General features: G+C 35.5%; 1 pseudogene; it reads left to right on the top strand.

Moving 5' to 3' along the window:
• Positions 1-2,371: 2,371 nt before the first annotated feature.
• Positions 2,372-23,449, top strand: LOC137822807 (isoamylase 3, chloroplastic-like; annotated as a pseudogene).
• The last annotated feature ends 967 nt before the right edge of the window (positions 23,450-24,416 follow it).

Genomic DNA, 24,416 nt, shown 5'->3' with positions numbered 1-24,416 from the left:
CTCCTTGGCAACACCATAGTTTTCAAAAACACTTTTTTGAAACTACCTCACACAAGTGTTCAAAGAGAAGAGAATAGAATATACCTGGGCTTTACAAAGCTATAATACAAAAGTACACAAACACCCAATCCTATTTCACACACAAGTGATGATCCAAAGCTCTTGATTTCTTAATAAACATTTTTAATAATCATTCTTTCTTAGAGTCTTGAAAAGAATATCAAACAACCTTTATATAAACTCAATCAAGTGGTCAAAGTTGTTAGATTAGAAACCAAAAGCAGTTGAAAGCATTTAAAATAGTTTAAAACACATAACAAAATTTTGTTACAAAAACAACAAGTTGTTTTCCAAAACAACAAGTTGTTTTCCAAAACAACAAATTGAGATAATTTTTTTTAAGGATTTCACAAAAACAACAGGTTGTTTTATCGCAATAACCCATTGTTTCAGTTTGACAGAAAAGACAAAATAAAGGAAAGCTTTGAAAACCACTAAGTATCAAACAACTGATTGTTTTAACAATTTAACAGGTTGAAATTTCACAACCTTTTAGGAAACACATCTTTTCAAAAAGATAAAGAATCAACTGAGTTTGGATAAAAACAAAGAGTGAATTAACAAGTAAAAAACTACCAGACAACACACACATTGCAACGAGATCTTCAAGCTTTCCACATAGATTTGGAGGCATCAAAGCACCTAATTCAACAAAGTTGAATTCCACCTTGTTTCAACATCCAAATAGATGTGACCCTTATAATAAATGTTTTGTTTCTCAACACACTCTTTGAATTTCATAAATTTAGAAGGAGATGATCTAATATATTTCATTGTAGCACGAATTCTTAAAACAGAGTTGTCAATCTCTTTTAACCCACTACTCACAATTAAGTTCAAAATACGTGCACAACAACGCATATGGATATAGTCACCTTTCAAAACCAAGTTATTCCGAGATAATAATCTTTTCTTCAAGTGTTGAACTACTTTGTCATTTGATGTAGCATTATCTACTGTCAAGGTCAAAACACGATTCAAATTCCACTCATGCAAGCATGACTCAACAAATTTAGCCATGGGCACTCTTATGTATGACTTATTACTTGACGAAAATTCAAAATCTTCTGACAATGTTGAGAAAGAAACTTATTCAAATATACCTTTTTTGCATTCCATAATGATACAATATTATGTGATAAGGTATAACGTGATGGAATATTAAATCTTGGTTGCAAAGCATTTGAATACTTCCTAAAAGCAACACGCTCAACAAATCACGATGCACCTACTTTTTACCTCTTGTTTTTTTTCTTTATTAGGATTATAGATACAACCTATTAATTTTTGTACCCAAAATTTTTTTTGTATCCTCTACAATATGGCTACAAGAGTGTCCTCTATTAAACCTAACTCAACCCCATAAAACCGACTCATGAGGTGAGGTTTGCACCCACTTATATACAATGAAATGTCTTCATCTCTAGTCGATGTGAGATATCCAACACACCCCTCACACCGAGAATGACAGCTCGTGCGTGGGACAACATATTATGGATGGTCCGATAACGACCAAATAGCGGGTGACACGATAAACCCAATAAACACTCGCTAGGATAGGCTCGAAAATGGCTCTGATACCATATTATAAAATAGAACATATCTGAACAAAAGAGAACAAAAATGAATGAAAGAGTAAAAGGAAGGCAAAAAATATAAGAATGAATATCTCTTTTATTATATTGAAACCAGAATGAATAGTCTAAATATATAGAAGCTGTACACTCATTCTAGGTCTAGCCAAAGAGAAGACACAATTAATATTAACATTTTTCTATAACGTCTCTATCCATATCCTTTAATAATTTGTAAGTTGTTTTTGCTGGAGAGACAAAATGTTTTGATTTAAATCGATTTTTCAGAGGTGGTGGAGAGAGTCGGAGGCGGTGGAGAGAGATTCAGAGGAGGAGGAGGAGAGAAAGTTGAAGGCGGTGAAGAGAATCAGAGACGGTGGAGAGAGAGTCGAAGGTGGTAGTGTGCTTTCGTAATTAATGACTATATTTAGTTTTTTTATTTTGATAGGCTGCTTTTGAGTTTGTATGATTTGCATTTGTAGCATAAACATTTATATTTGATCAACTGTTTGATTATTTACGAGACTTAGACACATCTCTTAAATTTGGGCGTATCCGTGTCGGACACACGTATCGTGTCGACACTCGTGTGTCAGTGTCGTATCCCTATCTATGCTACATATTATTAGTTTTAATCTTTTACTTTCTTTTAGAGTAAATATTTTATGTATAAAAAATATTGCATTTTATATAGCATGACCAACTTCTCAGTTCTCATCGTCATCATAATATCACAATCTCAATTCTCATAATGCTCCTCCAGCCATTACTTTTCGGTTCAAAAGTCGCATCTCAATCCACACTTTTCGCTTCGGTGTTTTCTGCCGGAAACAACGCCGGCCGCTGTTCGTTTACCGAAAATTCGTCCGTCCGTGACGTGAGGTACTCCGCTTTCAATTTTGCATCCACTAACTAGCAAGTGTTTTCAAGAATTGTCATTTGGTTTTATTGTTAGACCGGTGAGGCTTATGAAGCAAGCATCGGGAAGCATAACGAACAATGAACGTGGAGTTCTTAGTGAGGTACGTTATAATGCATTCTTGAAGTTTCTTGGACTGGTTTCTTATAGTTATTGTAAATTTTGATTGAAAATTTTGGCATAGGTTAGATAATCGATCGTCCCAAGCTTAGAACACCTGATGCTTATCGCCGTCGTGCTCAAGAAGGGGTTCTTCCGATATTTAAGTCATTAATATGCGATGAAAACTTTTAGGTTTAATTACCTTTTTCGTCCCTATATTTATAGTCAATAGTCAATTTGGTACAGTGGTTTTTAAAAAAATCAATTTGGTTCCTAAGTTTTTTAAAATGTATTTAAAAAGGTCATTTCCGTTAAATATCATCAAACGACGTTAAGTGGTGCTTATGTGGCAGACACGTGTAAGTTACGTCGATTATGCTTACATTACTTTTGTGAATACTGAATTAGGGTTTAGGTTATTCAAATTGGGGATTTCGAATTTCTGATACGAGGATTGCTCCCCTGGTTGGATTATGTGGTGCGCTTCCCTACTTCGATTCCATTCGGAGGTGTGCTCCCCTCATTCGATTCTGTGGTGCGATCGTGAGTTACGATGGTGAGCTGCGTTCCCATGGTCGATTTGGAGGAACGATTATGTGGTGCGGTCCAGAGGTGGTGAACGGGCAGCGATTGCGATACAGACCGTGGTGTCGTTTTGTGGTTGCTCCTTTATAAGGTTAGTAATTTTTTGACTTAGTTTCAGAGTGGTTCTGTTATGTTTTTTATTACTTTTAGAGAACATATGCAGGTTGTTTATGATGTAGGGTCCACCATGTGCAACATTTTTTTATGTGTGGTCCAACATTTGGTCTCTGACATAATTTTGTGATGTGTGGTCCAACGTTTGGTTTGTAATTTGTTTGTCATTTGTGGTCCGCCACAGAATCGAATGAGGGGGAGCACATCTCCGAATGGAATCGAAGCAGGGAAGCACACCACAGAATCTAACTAGGGGAGCAATCCTCGTATTAGAAACCCTAAATCAGAAATTCGAAATCCCCAATTTGAATAACCTAAATCCTAATTCAGTATTCATTAAAGTAATGTAAGCACTATCCACATAACTTATACGTGTTTAACGCCGTTTGGTGATATTTAACAGAAAAGACCATTTTGAATACATTTTATAAAACATAGGGACCAAATTGAATTTTTTAAAAACCACGGTAACAAATTGACTATAGACTATAAATATAGGGACGAAAAAGGTAATTAAACCAAACTTTTATTTCGTACAATAAATGTCAGAGAGCGTGATTGTAACACAACTGGAATTGGGAATGCAACTTGGTATTTAATGTATGGGTTTGTTTAGATAGATTTCTTTGTAAGCTTTCTAGGGATAAATAAAACGATTTTCTCCCAAAGCTAAAATTGGATCTGATACGTAATTTATAGAAGTTCTGTTATATTAGCTTCTCTAAAAGTTGATTTTAAAATTATACGTAAGCTATTTTATGTTTCCTTATTATTTTTTTCTCCAATGAATAATGACTATGAAAAAGTTTACCCAAACAAAATTTATGTATATAGTCTGTCCATGTGATATAAAAGAGAGCAAGGTTCACGGATAGGAAGTCTTTTTTAAATTTTGTTGACATTGAATAAGTTCAAATTTTAATTGTAGAAGCAAATAAGGTGGGATGAAATTGATGTAATTAAAGCAATATTGTATTTTCATAGGTTTAGTAGCCTGTCTAAATAGCACAACTTGAAAGATTATATATCGCATACCAAAAAGTTTTTCCTGAGTATCAAATAGAGCACTTCAACTATGATAAGTCCCACCTTGCATATCTACTTACAGGAAGAATCCTCCAAAGTGATGGAGAGCAGACCATCATGGAAAATTTTCCCAGGCCAGGCATTTCCATTGGGTGTATCAGAAGTTGACAGTGGCATCAATTTTTCTATATTTTCAACATGCAACTGCTGTCACACTTTGTTTAGTCCTTCCTGAGAGGTAAATTTAGATATTCTTTATGTAAGATGAAATTGGTACAAACTTTAAAATATTTGACAGAGTTGAGTATATATTTGAAAGATGTATTTTTGTTTAATTTGATTTTAGCTACGTGTAGGCATTCTTGTCATGATTATTTAGTTTCTAGCATTGACTATTTTTCATGTTTTGTATACTTCCTCAAAACTGTAATACATGGAGCTAGAGCTTTATCAATAAAGATTCAATTTCTCATTCATTTTGAGATCAATTTTGAAAGCTTAAAGCATTTAGGCTCAAGATTTTGATGTGTGTCACAAACAGTTTCACATGGTTATATTGATTGGGTTTCTTTTGTGAGGACCTCATAACACTGAAGCAACTTAAATAAATACTAAAACTTTGGATATTGTTCATACTACATGCTATCGGTGTTTTTATTGTAGCTTTGGTTTATGGGTGTTAAGGTTGTATATCTACAATAACCATTCATTGACCCTAATTTATTAACTTAGTCTTTTAGGTAGTCTTTATTGACAAAATGGTCTACAGTTAAAGCTTTCTTGCTCTCGGTCAATTAAAGATTTAGCTCCATCTTGTATAAGTCCAATTTTTGAGGATTTTCTTTTTCATTAAGGTCCTGACCTGATTAAATTTGGAAGAGGATGCAGACTGCTAAATCTTTCTAATATTTTTTTCATACTTTGTAGTTCATACTTCATACCTTTTGATCAATTTTGAAGACCAACATATCTCTTGCATGCATTATCGCTTCCATTATTTGGATTTCTCTTCTGGTCATGATTATATGTTTTTTTTTGGGGGTGGGGATCGGATGAAGTGCAAAGTGATTGTAACATAAATGTTCTTTGTATTGGTAAGATATATTTGCAATATTGCCTGAGTTATCCAGCCATTAAACTTTATGCTTTGACTCTAATTTTTAAAAAAACGATTAATATAGCCACAAAATTTATTGGCTTCCTTTTGTTTTGTACACTTATTTTGTTGTAGGGGAAGTATAGACACCATGAATGGTGGCATGATAGAAATGGTTTTGGATCCTGATTTGAACAAAACTGGGGACATTTGGCACATATGTATTGAGTTATATTATATAGACTACCTGGACTTTTGCCTTGCCTTGGTCTTCTATTGAAATTGTTGTTATAGATTCTAACTAGGGGTGTATATGAATATAGATTCAATCCAAATCCAAATAAATGGATTGGATTTAAAATCCATATTCACTTTAACTAGATCAAATATATTTGGATTTTTTAAAAATTCATTTAAAGTGGATTGAATCTAGATTAAATCCACTTTGTTAATTATATGAAATCTACTTTCTCAATTACATTAAATTTATTTTGATATGGATGCAGATCAACTCGGCTCTACATCGGTCCAGACCCAGACGGCTCGACATCAGCTTGGGCTTGGACGACTCGACATTGGCCTGGGCTCAGACGACTCGACATCGGTCCGGGCTCGGACGACTTGACATCGGCTTGGGCCCGGACAACTCAACATCGGTCCGGGCCCGAACAACTCTACATCGGTCCAACCCCGAATGACTCGACATCGGGACGGGCTCGCTCTGCTCGACATCGGCCCGGGCACGCTTGGCTCGACATCGGCCCGAGCCCGCTTGGTTCGACATCGGCCCGAACTCGCTCGACTCGACATCGGCTTGGACCGGTTGGCTTGACATCAGTCCGGGCCCGCTCGGCTCGAAATCGACCCGGGCCCGAACGACTCGATATCGGCCTATGCCCGTACGCCTCGATATCAGCCCAGGCTTGCTCGGCTCGACTCGACATCGGCCCGGGCTCGCTCTGCTCGATTTCGACCCAGGCGACTCGACATCGTCCCGGCTTTGCTTGGCTTGACTTTTTCCTAGGCCTGCTCGGCTCGACATGGGCCTTAGACTACTCGGCTCAATATGGATTCGGGCCCATTCGGCTCGACATCTGCCTGGACCCGCTCGACTCGACGTTAGCCCTGGCCTGGTCATCTAGATATCGGCCCGAGCCCGCTTGACTCAATATCGGACCTGAAAGATTATGCTTGGCATGGGCCAACTCGGCTTAATATCGACCCCGGTCGACTCGGGTCGATTTGGCCGAGGGTTGACTCGGCTTGACTTTGGCCCAAAATGACTTGGCTCGACTTTTGTTCGTACCAACTCAATTCGACTTGGACTCGGACGACTCAGCTCGACGTGGACTTGGGTCGACTTTGCTCAACCTGGGACTGAATTGTCTTGGCTCAACCTGGATCGGGCCAAGTCAAAATCCAACCCATAATGCAATTTGGATAATTAAAAAATGTATCCAATCTATATCTAATCCATATCCAATTAAATGGATTGGATTTAAAATCCAAAAATATGGATTTGGATTTGAGATAAATCCATTTAAATGGATCAAAACCAATATGATTTTGAATAATTATGGATTGGATTTTGTAATTTGAATTTTTTCTCACCTTTAATTCTAACAACTTCAAAAATACAACTCCTGCACAATTAGTGAGTAGCTTTCCAAATTGTTTAAATAAATAATACTGCTGCATATTTGATCATAAAATTAGTATATTTCTTTGCAATACCTTACATTGTTAATTTTTGTCAGAAATGTTGCGGTTAGCAGAAAAAAATCAACTTTATTGTTCTACTACCTGCCTTTTTCTAAAATATATTGTTAGTGAGGTGGGAATTGTATGGAGCATGTTTGTTTAGATAATCACCTCGGATTCCCACATGATTTACTTTAGTGTCAAGTGGTTATGTAGATTGTTTGAAGTTTTAAACGTAATTGGACTGTATGTATTAAATTCGTGGCTGTTATACCTTGATGACTGTATAGATGAAAACATCTATTAAAAAATTCTTATAAGTTTTTTACTTACTCCCTCGTAATTTTTATATTGAAATACGTATCTGTAGAATAAATTTGTTTAAGGAGGAAATAACCTGTTGAAAGAGGAAAACATCTGTCAACAATGTCTTTCATTGTTAAGGATCTCTTCACTGCCCCCTTGTTATAATTTTCCACTGTCATGTCTAATAAAGATTTTGTTCCTATTAAAAGACATGTCAACACGCTCATAGAAAACTTGATTTATTGATTTTTTTTTTGTGTCACTTAACTTGGTTGATCTTGAACTTGTGTGGTGATTATTGAGTTTTTGATTTTTTTATTGTAAATTAACCTTGCTATAATAACATCAAACTGATTCATGGTAGATCAGTTTTTGAATTTTTTTCATGTACTCATAAGGGTTAAATAATGTAGTTCTCTGGCATAAATAAATAAATCTACATCAAACTTTTCTTATTTAACCTAGTACAAAGTTTAGATAATGGCATCATCTTTTCCAAAGCTAAGAACCAACTAAGATACAAACCCATTGGCTTTACATTTTTATTTCTTGAATTGTCTAAGTTCAATTGCTCCAATTGCAGAGTTGGTACGCGTTTCTAGGTGACACATAATTTTGTTCCCAGAAACTCCCAGAAATTATTAGGTTTGTTAGTGTTAGATATTTGCTATTAATTGCTAATGAGAGATTTGGTTGGGCTATAAGATACATGTTGCTTTTAAATATCAGAGAAGTTTAGAGAGATTTATCTTGTCATTTGGAAAGGATTGGAGTCTTAAAAGAATTGGGAGAGGTTAGCCCTGAGTACTACTGTAAGAGAATAATACAGTTGTATCTAGCTATATTACATGAGAGTTGCACTCTTGTACTGGAGAATAATAAACGTTTTTAGGTGGTAAATAATTTTTTTCCCAGAAACTCCCATAAATTATTAGGTCTATTAGTGTTAGATATTTGCTATTAATTGCTAATGAGAGATTTGGTTGGGCTATAAGATATTAGAAGATATAAGGCATGTTGCCTTTAAATAATCAGAGAAGTTGAGAGAGCTTTGTCTTGTCATTTGGAAAGGATTGGACTCTTAAAAGAGTTGGTTAGCCCTGAGTACTACTGTATGAGAATAATGCATATGTATCTAGCTATATTACATAAGAGTTGCACACTTGTACTGGAGAATAATAAACTTTTCTATAACTCCATCTAGTTTCTTTATTTTCTTCTGATGTGACCTAGTTCAATCAGAAGTTGACTAAAATAAGCATTCAAGTATATTTTCAACTTTTAATGGCAGGATCTTCCTCGAAGCAATGTTCTATACGGATATCGCATAGATGGACCTCAAGACTGGAGTAAGGGGCATCGATTTGACAGCAGCATTGTGCTTGTTGATCCTTATGCAAAACTAGTTGAAGGTCGAAGATATTTTGGGGATATTAGCACAAAGTTGTCTAAGTTTCTTGGCACATATGATTTTGACAGCTTGCCTTTCGATTGGGGAGAAAATTACAAGCTTCCAAATATTTCCGAGGTATTTTCCCTGCACAAATGCCTGTCATTGTTTGTAAGTGATATTTATTACAAAAATTTTGCTAGATCAAGGCTTTGTACAAGCTGATTTATGCATAACTATGTCTGCAGCTCGCATTCTACCTTTGTTTTGCGTGCTATTAGACCTGATGTACAACTCTTCATTTGAGTGAGAATATATTTCTGGTTGAATGAAGTCTAATGTTTACTTCCATTTTCATTATTTTTGTTGCTGCTAATGCAGAAAGATCTTGTTATATATGAGATGAATGTCCGTGCATTTACAATTGATGAATCTAGTGGTTTGGATAGCAACATCCGTGGTAGCTATCTTGGTGTGATTGAAAAGGTAATATTTGTGTTATAATTAAGAATAATATGAAGAAGCATCACTTTTATGCATGAGTATAAATTTTTTAAAGTTGTATTTCCTTCCGAAGTGTTTGTCCAAAATGTATCAAAGAGTAGCAGTTTTTGAACCTAATGAAATCCTTGTGTCATGAATTGGAGCAAAACAAGTTTTGCTTTGCCTCCAACAGAAATTCAGTGTTAAAGTATAAACAACTGGGAAAAAAATGTTTTACTGACTAAAGTGGGGATTTGAATATTGGGATTACATTACTTTCGTAATGTAATGTTGAAGTTCTGTAGTACATTTAAACCCTCGATGAAATAACATTAACTTTTTGCTAAAGGTAATAGAAGGTACCTCCTTCTCCCATCTCTAGATTGATGTAAGAAAGTTCCAATCCTTTTAATCTTACTTTGTCAGGGATATATAACTCAACTCAAATCCAAAGGATAGGATAGACTTTCCAAGGAGGACTAAGCTATATTGGGCTTATCGAATATTTCTTTGATATGTCATAAGAATACATGGCACAACAACTCTTTATTCACAGTAAATTTATTCTCTTTCTTTATTTAAACTTATTTTATTGCTTGTCTGGTAGATTCCACACCTTCTAGAGCTTGGTATCAATGCAGTAGAATTGCTGCCTGTCTTTGAGTTTCATGAGTTGGAATTCCAGAGGCGTCCAAATCCCAGAGATCACATGGTAATCGATAAAAGTATTTTGTTTTGTTTTTTTTTTTACTCAAAGTTAATTTATATGCAATTATTGTATGCAATATTTGACGATATTGTACCTAATTATATGCAATTAATTTAATAATTATAGAATCTCATTATTAGTATCCTATCTAATTAGATTTGTAATTTGGGAGAGAGAAATTCCCTATACATGACTGATGTAATATACACATAACAGAATAATAAATCTTTTCTTCTTACCAATTTTTTATCATTTTCTTATATGGTATCAGAGCACCGATCTTGGTGCCCTGACAGCCTCTCCATTTTTATCCCCTAAATAAAAAATCATGTCTGGCAAAGAAGGCACCAGTAACGAGTCCGATAGAAACCTCGTACAACACTTCAGTGCCGAACAAATTCAGCAATTGGCAAAGATTATTTACTCGCTCAACAATAACGGTAAAAGTGACACGTTTGTGAGCTCTGCAGGTCTGCTTGCCCATAACTCCTCTTCTAATTCTGCTTTTACGAAACCATGGATTTTGGATAGCGAAGCAACCCATCACATTGCATCTGATTCACAATTTTTCACACACACTTCATCATCATTTATTTGAAATGTTAATCTGCCCACAGGCTCAACTGCGCCCATCTCATCTACAGGCACAATTAAATTCAATGACAAAATCACTCTCAAAGATGTTCTTTGTGTTCCTTTTTTTAATTTAAATCTCATGTCCATTAGTAAGATAACCAATTCACTAAATTGTTGTGTCGTTTTTACTCTGTTGCGTTTTAGAGGACTTGGCTACGGGGAGGATGATTGGCTCGGGTAAACAACACACAGGCTTATACTACATGTCCCCTCTTCCAAACCAAGCCCACACATCTCAAATATCGACCGATCCTAATTTATGGCATAAGCGCCTTGGACATTCTTCTCCAGCGTGTCTACAACTTGTATCTTCCCTACTACCTATCTCTATCAGTAAAAATCTCATTCCCATTCATAATCATTGTAGTATTTGTCCCAAAGCTAAACAGACAAGGCTACCCTTTCCTTTAAGCACAATAAAATCTCATTCTCCATTTAATCTATTGCATTGTGACATTTGGGGTCCTCATAAAACCCCAACTCATTTTGGAAAACGTTTTTTTCTCACTATAGTCGATGACTATACTAGATGTACTTGGCTATTTCTTATGAATCACAAATCTGAAACCCAACATCTCTTAGAGTCATTCATTACATTTGCACAAAATCAATTTCAGGCATCTATTAAAACCATCCGTGTTGACAACGGATTGGAATTTATTTCAATGTATGATTTTTTTTCTCAAAAAAGGTATTGAATGTCAACGCACTTGCGTTTACACTCCTCGACAAAATGGGGTAGTAGAACGCAAACATAGACATGTTTTAAACACAGCACGAGCCCTCCTATTTCAGTCCAATTTACCATTAGAATTTTGGGGAGAATGCGTTTTAACCGCCACATATATCATTAATCGCTTTACTAAAAAATAAATCACCTTTTGAGCTACTATATAATCAACCACCTTCACTTTCTCACCTAAAAACTTTTGGTTGCCTTTGCTACGCAACTGTTGTTTCACCTAAGCAAAAATTTGATCCGCGTGCCCGACAATGCATCTTCATTGGTTATCCTCACAGTCAAAAAACATATAAATTATTTGATATAGATGCAGACACTTTTTTTACAAGTCGGGATGTCATCTTCCATGAAAGTGTTTTCCCATTCTGCCAACCGTCACAGACACAATCCTCACCTCCATTACAAGGTATTTTGCCCACTATTGACATTGACTTACCCACTCCTGTCCAACATTCACTCGATCAACCTTCTTCTCTTACTCATCACAATGCACCTGAACCTCCATCAAACCAACCCTCTTCTCCTACTCGTCACAATGCACCTGAACCTCCATCAAACCAACCTTCTTCTCTTACTCGTCATAATACACCTGAACCTCCAGTAGACCAACCTTCTTCTCCCATGCCAAGAAGTTTAGCACCCATTACCAAACCTTCTCCAACCGATCTTCCTGTTCGACGATCCAGTCGCACATCAACCCAACCTTCCTGGCTTCAAGACTACATAACGGGATCCCAAGCCAATCATTCGACCACTGCCCAAGACCGACCGAATGGAACCAGGTATCCTATGCATCATTTTCTTTCTAATTCACGATTTTCTTCTACACATAGTGCATATCTTGCTAACATCACAGCCACCAAAGAACCTCACACTTATGCTTAAGCTATCCTTGATCCAAATTGGCAAAAAGCAATGGACGAAGAGCTTTCCGCCTTGCAGCTAAATCAAACGTGGACCTTGACATCGTTACCCGCTGGACAAAAACCCATCGGATGCAAATGGGTCTATAAAATAAAGTACAACTCAGATGGTAGCGTTGACAGATATAAGGCGCGCCTTGTCGCAAAGGGGTACACTCAGATTGAAGGTGTCGACTATTCTGAAACTTTTTCACCAACAGCAAAATTAACAACTTTGAGGTGTCTCCTCACCATTGCAGCAGCCAGAAATTGGTTTACTCACCAGCTAGATGTGCAAAATGCCTTCTTACATGGCACATTGCATGAAATTATTTACATGGACTTGCCACCCGGACATCATCGACAGGGGAGAACATTGTATGTCGACTCAACAAATCCCTTTATGGTCTCAAACAAGCATCTCGAACATGGTTTTCAACATTTTCTCATGTGATTAAATCTGTAGGATTTCAACAGTCCAAGACAGATTACTCTCTATTCACAAGACAGAATAACTCATCATTTACTGCCCTTTTGATTTATGTGGATGATATTCTTCTGACAGGAAATGATTTGACAGAAATTCAGCGTGTTAAAGATGGTTTATTACAACAATTTCGCATTAAAGATCTTGGAGACCTAAAATATTTTCTAGGGATTGAATTTTCTCGTTTCAAAGTTGGTATTTATATGTCCCAAAGAAAATATGCGCTTGATATTTTGCAGGATACGGGACTCACAGGTGCTCGTCCAGACAAATTTCCAATGGAACAATACCAAAAACTCACACCAGACGATGGAGAGTTATTAAAGGATCCAGTCAAATACAGGCGACTCGTGGGACGACTGATATACCTCACGGTTACTCGGCCTGACATAGCATTTTCGGTTCGGACCCTAAGTCAATATATACAGGATCCACGGAAACCTCATTGGGATGCCGCAATTCGAGTCCTAAAGTACATCAAAGGATCACCAGGACAAGGATTGTTATTGCCATCCGAAAACAATCTGACATTGACAGCTTATTGCGACTCAGACTGGGGAGGTTGTCAGACAACTCGGAGATCAGTATCTGGATATTGCATTTTTCTCATGGAAGTCAAAAAAACAGACAAACGTATCAAGATCATCAGCGGAAGCAGAATACCGCGCAATGGCCAATACTTGTTTGGAGATAGTTTGGTTGCGATATCTGTTGCAGGATTTAAAGGTGCCATGTAACTTGCCAGCTCAACTTTTCTGTGACAATCAAGCGGCATTACATATAGCAGCAAACCCAGTATTTCATGAACGCACAAAACACATTGAGATAGACTGCCACATTGTGCGAGAAAAATTACAAGCTGGGATAATCAGTCCTTCATATGTACCGACACAGTATCAGCTCGCAATGTGGCAGTCTATCTCAATTATTGTATGCAATTATTGTATGCAATATTTGACGATATTTTACCCAATTATATGCAATTAATTTAATAATTATAGAATCTCATGATTAGTATCCTACCTAATTAAATTGTAATTTGGGAGAGAGAAACTCCCTATATATTTCCTATACATGACTAATGTAATATACACATAAGAGAATAAGAAACATCTTTTCTTCTTACCATTTTTTATCATTTTCTTATATAATCAAAGTTAATATTTGAAGCTCTTCCTTATGTACTGTGTATTCTCAATAAATAAATAAAAGTAAGGGGCTTCTGTCCTGCTGTTTTTATACATGATCTCTGAAGAAACTCAGTGCATGATAACTGAATATATATTGGAAGCACAAATTTATTTTGATATTCAGAGTTAATGTGCAAATCTTTAAAGACCAACTATGTTTGGGATATGTATATTTCTTTACTAAGTGGCTGTTATTATATCATATATGACTCTAATGGTTGTATTTTTGCTTTCCAAGATTAATACATGGGGTTATTCTACAATAAATTTCTTTTCTCCTATGGGTCGCTATGCTAGTGCTGGTGGAGGATCAGTTAATGCTTCTCGAGAGTTCAAAGAAATGGTTAAAGGCTTACATTCTTCTGGTATAGAGGTAGTAATGTTAATATTACAGTATCACAACTTTCAGTAGAACTCTGCTTGATATTTTTATTTCCTGGTTTTGTCTTATTTTATATTATCCTAAGTCTTATATATACCTCTTGACTCTTTCCCTAAATATTATCCATACACAGGTTATTTTGGATGTGGTCTATAATCATACTAATGAGGCTGATGATGCCAATCCTTACACTACCTCGTTTCGTGGCATAGATAATAAGGTAATTTCAATTTGCAACTATTGTTTTGACCGATTGTGTTACTTGCATGTTGGAATACTTGAATTAAAATTAACTCTTACAGTCCGATTTTAACTATCTTATGCATTAGTTAGTCCTATACACAGTCTACTTCAGAGATATTATTTTTAAGTTAACAATAATTGGTAATAATCCACAATAACATAAGCTATGTATATAGGTTAAACATAAAAAGAGGTATAAAAAGACAAGAAGTTTTGTTTTTAATCAGCAAAAAAAAGAAGAAAAAAAGTAATTTAAAAGGAGATAGATTATTCAGTTTCCTAAGAAAGTTTTCAGGTATAATGCCAATTTTCTCTCATTATATAATTCTATTCCTGGGGCGTTTCTCTCTCAAGTACTTATTTAGCTTTGAGGTCATCTATTCACCAACAAAATTGTTCTGTGATGTTAGTTATAGAATGTTAAAAAATGATTTGCTTTTTCTTTATGAAAACTTTCTTCATTTCTACAGGTTTATTACATGCTGGACAATAATGGGCAATTGCTGAACTTCTCTGGCTGTGGTAATTTTATATTTTGTTCTAACCCTTAAGATTCTATCCTTTTAGCTTTATTCATACAAATTTACAACTGCATACACCTATTTTTAAGTTATACTATTGAATATATTTTGTTATTTTTTCTATTTTAATTTGATCAGACTTGTCAATTTGACTCATGACCCACCAATCAACTCCAACCCACCCTTAAAATAACCTCCTTTTTACTGATCCACCCTATAAGTGAGTTGAAAAAAGGCCCAACCTTCATATAAAGTGTGTTAGGTTCAGGGTTAAAGGGGGTTTAGTCCACTAGAGAGGCTACAACAAGGGAAATAGTAGACATCATAATATTAATTTTCAATTGTTGACTGTAAAACTGTGTCATTGAGACATTTCAACTTTGAATGTACACTAGAAATTGGACAAAATCCAGTCAAAATTTGGGAGAGCCACTACTTATGCTTGGAGCATGAGTAGTGATTTTCATTTGGATTTCTCAATTTTTAAGTAAATATTTTTTGGAACTCTTATTTTTAAAGAATATTATTTAGTGGTCCACGTGTTGGCTCTTGTCCAAAGGGCTTGTGGCCATTTTGATCCTATGGGCTGTTTTGGCCCTGATCCACATGGATTAGGGCCAACCCCTGTTGACTGGACTCAATTGACATGTCTAAATTTGATATTGTATATGCATGTGTTGGCACTTGCTCTCCCTTAATGGGTAGAAAATCAGCCAACAATGAGTTTGAAGAACTGTTTTTGTGAACAAAATGGGCTACATTCATATGATATGGTGTAACAAAGTACAATGGCTATTGGTACGGTAGTATAACATACACAAGCAGGAAACAAAAACACATTATTGACAAATGGCTGTAATAGATAGCACGTAATGAATGCTATTCATGGACTGTCAAGCTGTCCCCAAATTTCCTATGGCCACTTGCTAAGGTTCAGGTTTGGACCCATGGTTTTGAATAATTCAGGCATAAAACCATACAAATTGCACATTTTATACCAGGGAAAATTTGAAGCAATTTGGTGCAAATTGCAGTCGAAGACTTCTCAAAGGGGAAAAAAGCAAGGCAAAAGAACTAATGCATTTCAAAGTAAATATTTTTTTAAAACAAGAGTATTTTCTTCGCTAATCCTAATACTCACATTTTTATTATGCTTTAGAAAGTGGATTTAGGCTTAACATAATTCTACAAAATTGATTTGTAAGAGATTCGTATCTATTTATATACTATAATTTGATAATTTTTTAGTTGATGATCTTAAATACATTTCTTTATATTGAAGATTGAACATATCAAGTGCAATACTAGATATTTATAGATAGTTCGAAAATAGACAGTATGATAAACCCAACAAACCTCCCTAGGATAAATTTGTAATTTAATTTGACTAAATTTCTAGTTGATTTTGAAATCTTCATCACTTAATCTTACAAAAATAATATATTTTGAGAGAAAACTAACACGAGGGACAAATGCTAAGAAAAAAAAATGAAGAGGACAGATCATAAATACTCTTACAAAGTTGTGTAGATATGTAATAGTGATAGATTGTGCCTTCAGGTCAAGTCTAGGCTTACCTGTAAAGTGGTCTATGCCCAATGTTTGGGCTGGGACTGGAGTGTGTTAATTTCAAAGCTAGGCATGTTGGGGTAAGCCCACTAAGCATGCAGGTTGTCGAACTCCAGAATCCACAATTATCATTACAAGAAATCTACTGGAAAGGAACCACAATTTTAACCAAATTGGACTACTTTTTGTTAATATATTTAATTTTCTATTTTAAATTATTGGGCTTTGTTTGTTTGATCCAACTTTTCTTTTGTTTCAGCTAGGTCTTAATCTTTTTCTTATATATACACCATGTATTTTACTCTCTAATATACAAGTGAATAAAAGTTTTTTTTATATTTATTTTTCTCTACAATTAGGGTTCATCAAAACCTCTCTTTCTTCATTACGATTACGTGCGATTACGTACGCTACACTAAAGCATTACATCAGACAAGAAATATTCATCTTCATTTACTATAATATGGTATTAGAGTCATTTCGACCCTATCCTAGCGAGTATTTGTTGGGTTTATCAGGCCACTCGTTATTGGGCCGTTATCGGACCACCCATAACATATATCTTCAAGCACAAGTTGGTAGCCTCGGCGTGAGGGGTGTGTTGGAGATCTCACATCGACTAGAGATTAGAATCTTTCATAGTATATAAGTGGGTGTAAACCTCATCTCATTGAGCCGGTTTTATGGGGTTGAGTTAGGCTTAAAGTCCACTTCTTAACATGGTATCAGAGTCGGTTTTTTTTTTTTTTCTGTTCTTTCTTAAAATCTTGATTGGTTTTAAAAATCTTTTAGGCAATGTTTAATAAAAACCCCAGTCTTCATAGTCTTAATAGTAGTCACTTTGTTTTCGCAAAGTGGGTTTTCCTTCTGGTAATGTTAAAACCTCAAAGTTTTCATTTACTAGAAAAGTCTGCACTTTTTGTAATCGTCTTGACCACACTGTTGACACCTGTTATAAAAAGCATGGGTTCCCTTCTGGCTACAAATTCACCAATTGGACATCCCAAGCCAATAATATGATTACTACTGACACTTTTTCTGAGCTTTTTCCTAAAGAACAGGATGTAAAGGGGATTCAACTTACATCACAGCCGTGTCAATTCCTTACCAACATTTTGCGTCAGCAAAACCTTGAGGATCCTGCCCCTCACACTCAAATTAATCAAGTCGGCACCATCTCTACGGATGAAATCCCCAATATTGAGCATTATTCAACAGGTAAGTTTCTCTCTTCACTATCTTCTATAAAAGAATCTTGGATTATTGATTCTGGTGCCACTGATCATGTTTGTCACAATTTGAACGTTTTTACTACTTATACTAAAATTAAACTTGTCTTAATTAGTCTTCCAAATGGCCAAACTGTTTATGCCACATATTCTCGTTTAGTACGTTTTTCTGATAAGTTTTATTTGTCTGATGTGTTATACGTGTCTCATTTTCAATTAAACTTAATATCTATTTCTAAACTCACACACCAACTTAAATGCACTTTAACTTTCACTTCAGTCCACTGCATTATACAAGACAATCTCACTCAAGAGAGGATTGGTACAGTTAAAGTCACTGCTGGCTTGTACCTTGTCACTACCTTGCTTGCTTCTAGTCATTCTAAACCGCATTGTTTTGCTCCTTTTATTAATTGTAATATCACAGACAAAACACTATGGCATTATAAACTAGGACACCCTTCACATGAAAGATTACATGTCTTAAGCAAACAATACTCTTTTATTACTGTTGATACTCATCATGTATGTGACACTTGTAGTCGTGCAAAACAGAGAAAACTTCCTTTCACTTTAAGTAATATTGTTACCTCTGCTATTTTTGATCTTGTACACTTTGATATTTGGGGACCATGTTCCATAATTTTTATGCAAACTTTTCGTTATTTCTTGACTATTGTTGATGATTACTCGCGTTATACTTGGGTTATTCTGCTGCATAACAAATCTGAAGTGCGTCAGCACATCATTAACTTCACTGTTTTCGTTCAAAATCATTTCAAAACTAATATCAAAATGATTCGTACTGACAATGGTGTTGAGTTTGCTATGTCAAATTTTTATGCTTCAAAGGGAATTATACATAAAAAATCTTGTGTTGAAACGCCACAACAAAATGGCATTGTAGAACGTAAACATCAACACATACTAAATGTAATCCGGGCTTTACTTTTTCAAGCAAATCTTCCTCCTATTTTTTGGGAATTTGCTGTAAATCTTGTTGTTTTCTTAATAAATGTTAGTCTTACTACATTACTTAATAACATCACTCCTCATGAAAAGTTGTTTGGAAAATCATATGACATTTCCTTTCTAAAAGTGTTTGGTTGTCTCTGTTATGCTAGTACCATTACTGCACATAGGAAAAAAAATTAGATGATAGATCTATCAAAGGTATTTTTCTTGGCTTCCCGCAAAATACAAAAGGTTATATTATATTAAATTTAAAGTTTCATAGCATAGAGATATCAAGACATGTAATCTTTCATGAAAACCACTTTCCATATAATTGGACAGTGACTTGCCTAAAGACCCTAACACTTTATCTCTCACTATTTCTAATGCATATAATTCTGTTTTTGATTTTTTTTTCTGATACTGCACCTCCTGTCGAGCCATGTGCCTCTACTCCTGCACCCAATACTGTTCCTCCACCAGCCTCATTATACTATGATCTTCCAACAAATAGTGCCTCTGCTCCTGCATCCAACATTGCACCTCCATTAGAATTATCACCGCCTGCATCTCCAGGAAGCATCTCACCCCAATTTCCAAGAAGATCAGCTCGTCCTCACTGACAACCTGCCTATCTTGCAGATTTCCACACTGCAATCAACACTGTAAGTAGTAGATATCCTATTCATAATTACTTGTCTTACAATTCCTTATCTTTCAATTTTAGAAATGTTATTTCCTCTATCAATTCTCATCCTGAACCTCGGACATATAACGAAGCCTCCAAACATTCTTCTTGGCAATCTGCCATGCAAGATGAGCTTCAAGCTCTTGCTGCTAACAATACTTGGCAACTTACCCCTCTCCCTCCAGGAAAGAAAACTATTGGTTGTAAATGGGTATATAAAATCAAATACCATTCTGATGGCACTGTTGAGCGCCACAAAGCTAGAGTTGTTGCCAAAGGGTTTACCCAACTTGAAGGACTTGATTTCTTAGACACTTTTGCACCTGTTGCTAAACTCACTACCCTCCGCCTTCTGCTTGCTATTGCCACTGCCAACAATTGGATTTTAAAACAACTTGATGTCAATAATGTATTTCTCCATGGTGATCTCCATGAAGAGGTATGCATGACCCCCCCACCTGGCCTCTCTCTTCCTTCTCCCCGCATGTTTGCAAGCTTCAACGGTCTTTGTATGGCCTTCGTCAAGCTGGTCGACAATGGTACGCCAAACTTTCTACTTTTCTTTTATCAAATAATTACTCTATTTCTGTTGCTGATCACTCTCTTTTTCTTAAATATAATAATGATAAACTCACTGTTATTCTTGTTTATGTTGATGACTTGGTCTTAACTGATGATGACACGGAGAAAATCAATACAATTGCATCCCTTCACCATCACTTCAAGATAAAAAAATTTAGGTAATCTTACTTACTTTTTGGGACTGGAAATTGCTCGCAACAGTACTGGTCTTCATTTAAGTCAACGCAAGTATACTCTTGATCTCCTTCAAGAAATTGGCATGCTTGACTCTGTATCTGTGGCCACTCCTATGACTCACACCTCCCGTCTCTCTCACGACCAAGGCTCATCTTTTGATGCTGATGCCACTTCTCAATACAGAAGACTCCAACACGCGACCAAACATTGTCTTCCCTGTTCACAATTTAAGCCAATTCATATCTGCACCCACAACTCATCATCAACAAGTTGTCTCACGTCTTTTGCGTTACCTCAAGGGCACCCCAGGTGAAGGACTATATTTTTCTCACACTAGTTCACTTCACCTTTTTGGTTTTAGTGACTCTGACTGGGCAACATGTCCTACCACAAGCAAATCTGTCACTGGATATTCCATCTACTTAGGAGACTCCCTAATATCATGGAAATCAAAAAAGCAGCCAACTATCTCCCGCAGCTCCCTTTGAAGCCGAGTATAGAGCCCTTGCCACCACCACATGTGAGTTACAATGGTTGTCTTACCTCCTTCAGGATTTACATCTTCCTCTCTCCCATCCTGCAACCCTGTACTGTGACAACAAATTTGCCCTTTAAATAGCTTCCAATCAAGTTTTTCATGAACGAACCAAATACATCGAAATTGATTGCCACCTAGTTCGTGAAAAACTTAACCTGGTCTCCTCAAACTACTACCCATTACTTCTGCAATGCAAGTTGCTGACATATTCATCAAGCCCCTTGTTTCCACACAATTCTCTACTCTCAAATCCAAGTTGGGCCTGACAAATATCTACTCCCCAACTTGAGGGGTGTTAATATATTTAATTTTCTATTTTAAATTATTGGGCTTTGTTTGTTTGGCCCAACTTTCCTTTTGTTTCAGCTAGGTCTTAATCTTTTTCTTATATATACCCCATGTATTTTACTCTCTAATATACAAGTGAATAAAAGTTTCTTTTATATTTATTTTTCTCTACAATTAGGGTTCATCAAAACCTCTCTTTCTTCATTACGAGTACGTGCGATTACGTACGCTACATTAAAGCATCACATCAGACAAGGAATATTCATCTTCATTTACTATAATACTTTTGTTAATGCGCGGTGTGAGGGACGTACCTTCACTTTCACCTACACATGACCTTTTTGAAAATCAAGATACCTGAAGCTATGTAGTATTATTCCTTTATTAACCTTCGATGGAACCTTAATTGTGCAACACTAGGGTACTCTTAAATTTTATAAAAACTTCCAAACTATTTCTTATTTTTCACATCATTCACTAACCAATCTATTATGTGGAGTTGTACCTTTTTATCTGAGGACATTTAATATGCAATACTTTCTTTTAATTTTAGTATATTGATGTCAATATTAAAGACTTCTCACTTCAATTGAATGTTTATCCTCATGAAATACATTAAACTGAATTATATTTACGTTGTTAGTGAGATCTAGTGATATTTCGTAATATGTCGTGACATCTCACTATATCTCGTAATATGTCGTGAGATCTCGTCATAACTCGCGATATCTTGCGACATCTCGTCATATCTCGTGATATCTCATCATATCTCGCGAAATCTCGCGATATCTCGTCATATCTCATGATTTTCTTCTACACATAGTGCATATCTTGCTAACATCACAGCCACCAAAGAACCTCGCACTTATGCTCAAGCTATCCTTGATCCAAATTGGCAAAAAGCAATGGACGAAGAGTTTTCTGTCTTGTAGCTAAATCAAACGTGGACCTTGACACCATTACCCGCTGGACAGAAACTCATTGGATGCAAATGGGTATATAAAATAAAGTACAACTTAGATGGTAGCGTCGATAGATATAAGGCACGCCTTGTCGCAAATGGTACACTCAGATTGAAGAGATTGAAGGTGTTGATTATTCTGAAATTTTTTCATCAACAACAAAATTAACAACTCTGAGGTGTCTCCTCACCATGGCAGCAACCAGAAATTGGTTTACTCAGTAGCTAGATGTGCAAAATGTCTTTTTACATGGCACATTGCATGAAATTATTTACATGGACTTGCCACCCGAGCATCATCAACAGGAAACATTGTATGTCGACTCAACAAATCCCTTTATGGTCTCAAACAAACATCTCGGACATGATTTTCAACATTTTCTCATGTGATTAAATCTGTACGATTTCAACCGTCCAAGACATTACTCTTATTCACAAGACAGAATAACTCATCATTTATTGCTGGATGATATTCTTTTGACGGAAAATGATTTGACAGAAATTCAGTATGTTAAAGGTTGTCTATTACAACAATTTCGCATTAAAGATCTTGGAGACCTAAAATATTTTTTAGGGATTGAATTTTTTTGTTCCAAAGTTGGTATTTACATCTCTAAAAAAAAAATATGCGCTTTATATTTTGCAGGATACAGGACTCACATGTGCTCCTCCAAACAAATTTCCAATAGAACAATACCTAAAACTCACACCAGACGATGGAGAGTTATTAAAGGATCCAGTCAAATACAGACAACTCGTGGGACAGTTAATATACCTCACGGTTAGATGCCGCGCTGCAATTCAAGTCCTAAAGTACATCAAAGGATCTCCAGGACAATGATCGTTAGGGGAGGTTGTCAGACAACTCGGATATCAGTATCTAGGTATTGCATTTTTCTGGGTTCTTCTATTATCTTAAGGAAGTAAAAAAAAACAGACAAACGTATCAAGATCATCAGCAGAAGCAGAATACCGCGCAATGTTAAATACTTGTCATGTAACTTGCCAACTCAATTTTTCTGTGACAATCAAACGACATTACATATAACAGCAAACTCGTATTTCATGAACGCACAAAACACATTGAAATAAACTGCTACATTGTGCGAGAAAAATTAAAAGTTGGGATAATCCATCCTTCTTATGTTACGAAGGCCCTGGACAAGGAACGATTTTTTGACGCTACGACACAGTTGTGGGTTCATGATCTTCACCTACCAACTACTTGGGAGTATTAAGGAAATAATAATTATCAAATTATATGTAATTATTGTATGCAATATTGTACTCAATTATATGCACAATTAATTTAATTAATTTAATAATGATAGAATCTCATGATTAGTATTTTATCTAATATTGTAATTTGGGGAGAGAAACTTCTTATATATTTACTATACATGAAAAAGTGATGTAATATACTATAATCTTTATCATTTTCTTATAGGATGACGTCCAGATTTTGAATAAGGGGTAATCGTAGACTTTGACGTCTTTACAAGAATAGTGGAACTCGATTTCTTCAATCCTCTCTTTTTCCATCATCTTGGTTTCGAGTTCTTTACGATCTTTTCGGTTGAAGATCAAGGCGTAAATTCACATTCAAGACAGAAAATAAAATGTATATAATTTTTGAAATTTAGATAGTGAAGTTTTACAAAACTGAAAACTTAATTATAAAATTCACTAAATTGAAAGTTCAAAATTCCCGAAATAGAAAGTTGATCGACAAAATTTACAAAAGCGCAAGAGTTTAATTTGGCAGCAGATAGAATGATAAAATTAGGAAAAGTATAAAAGTTTAACGATAAAATATGCAACTATGTTTTTTTTTTAATTTTTTTTTATTTTGCATAAACTAAAAAATTAAAAACAAAAACAGTTTAATCTAATAAGTGATATATTTCAAGTAATCCAGTAATTCAAAATAGATTAATTCAGCAAGCATATTCAGAAATGAGTAATTGAATTATTTAGTTTTAAAATAACTTATAAATTACAAAAAAAATGTAATTAATAAAAAAAAATCATCTTTTCTATTATAATGTTTTTGAGTGGATCAGAAGGTGTCAGAAATCCTACAACTTAATGGGACATGAATTGAACGGGTCAAACACAGTTTAATATTATCTACTAAATAATTGCACTGGTAATGACTTCTGCGTGAAATTATCTACTAAATATGTGGTTCTGCAAACTAGTTCTCTTGCCAAGATGTGCGACCATTCTTCCAAAACCAAAAATAAATCCGATAGCTACTGA

The sequence above is a fragment of the Phaseolus vulgaris genome, chromosome 9 (assembly GCF_000499845.2).
Source record: "Phaseolus vulgaris cultivar G19833 chromosome 9, P. vulgaris v2.0, whole genome shotgun sequence".
Taxonomy (NCBI): Eukaryota; Viridiplantae; Streptophyta; class Magnoliopsida; order Fabales; family Fabaceae; genus Phaseolus; species Phaseolus vulgaris.
This window is presented reverse-complemented; position numbering and strand designations above follow the sequence as displayed.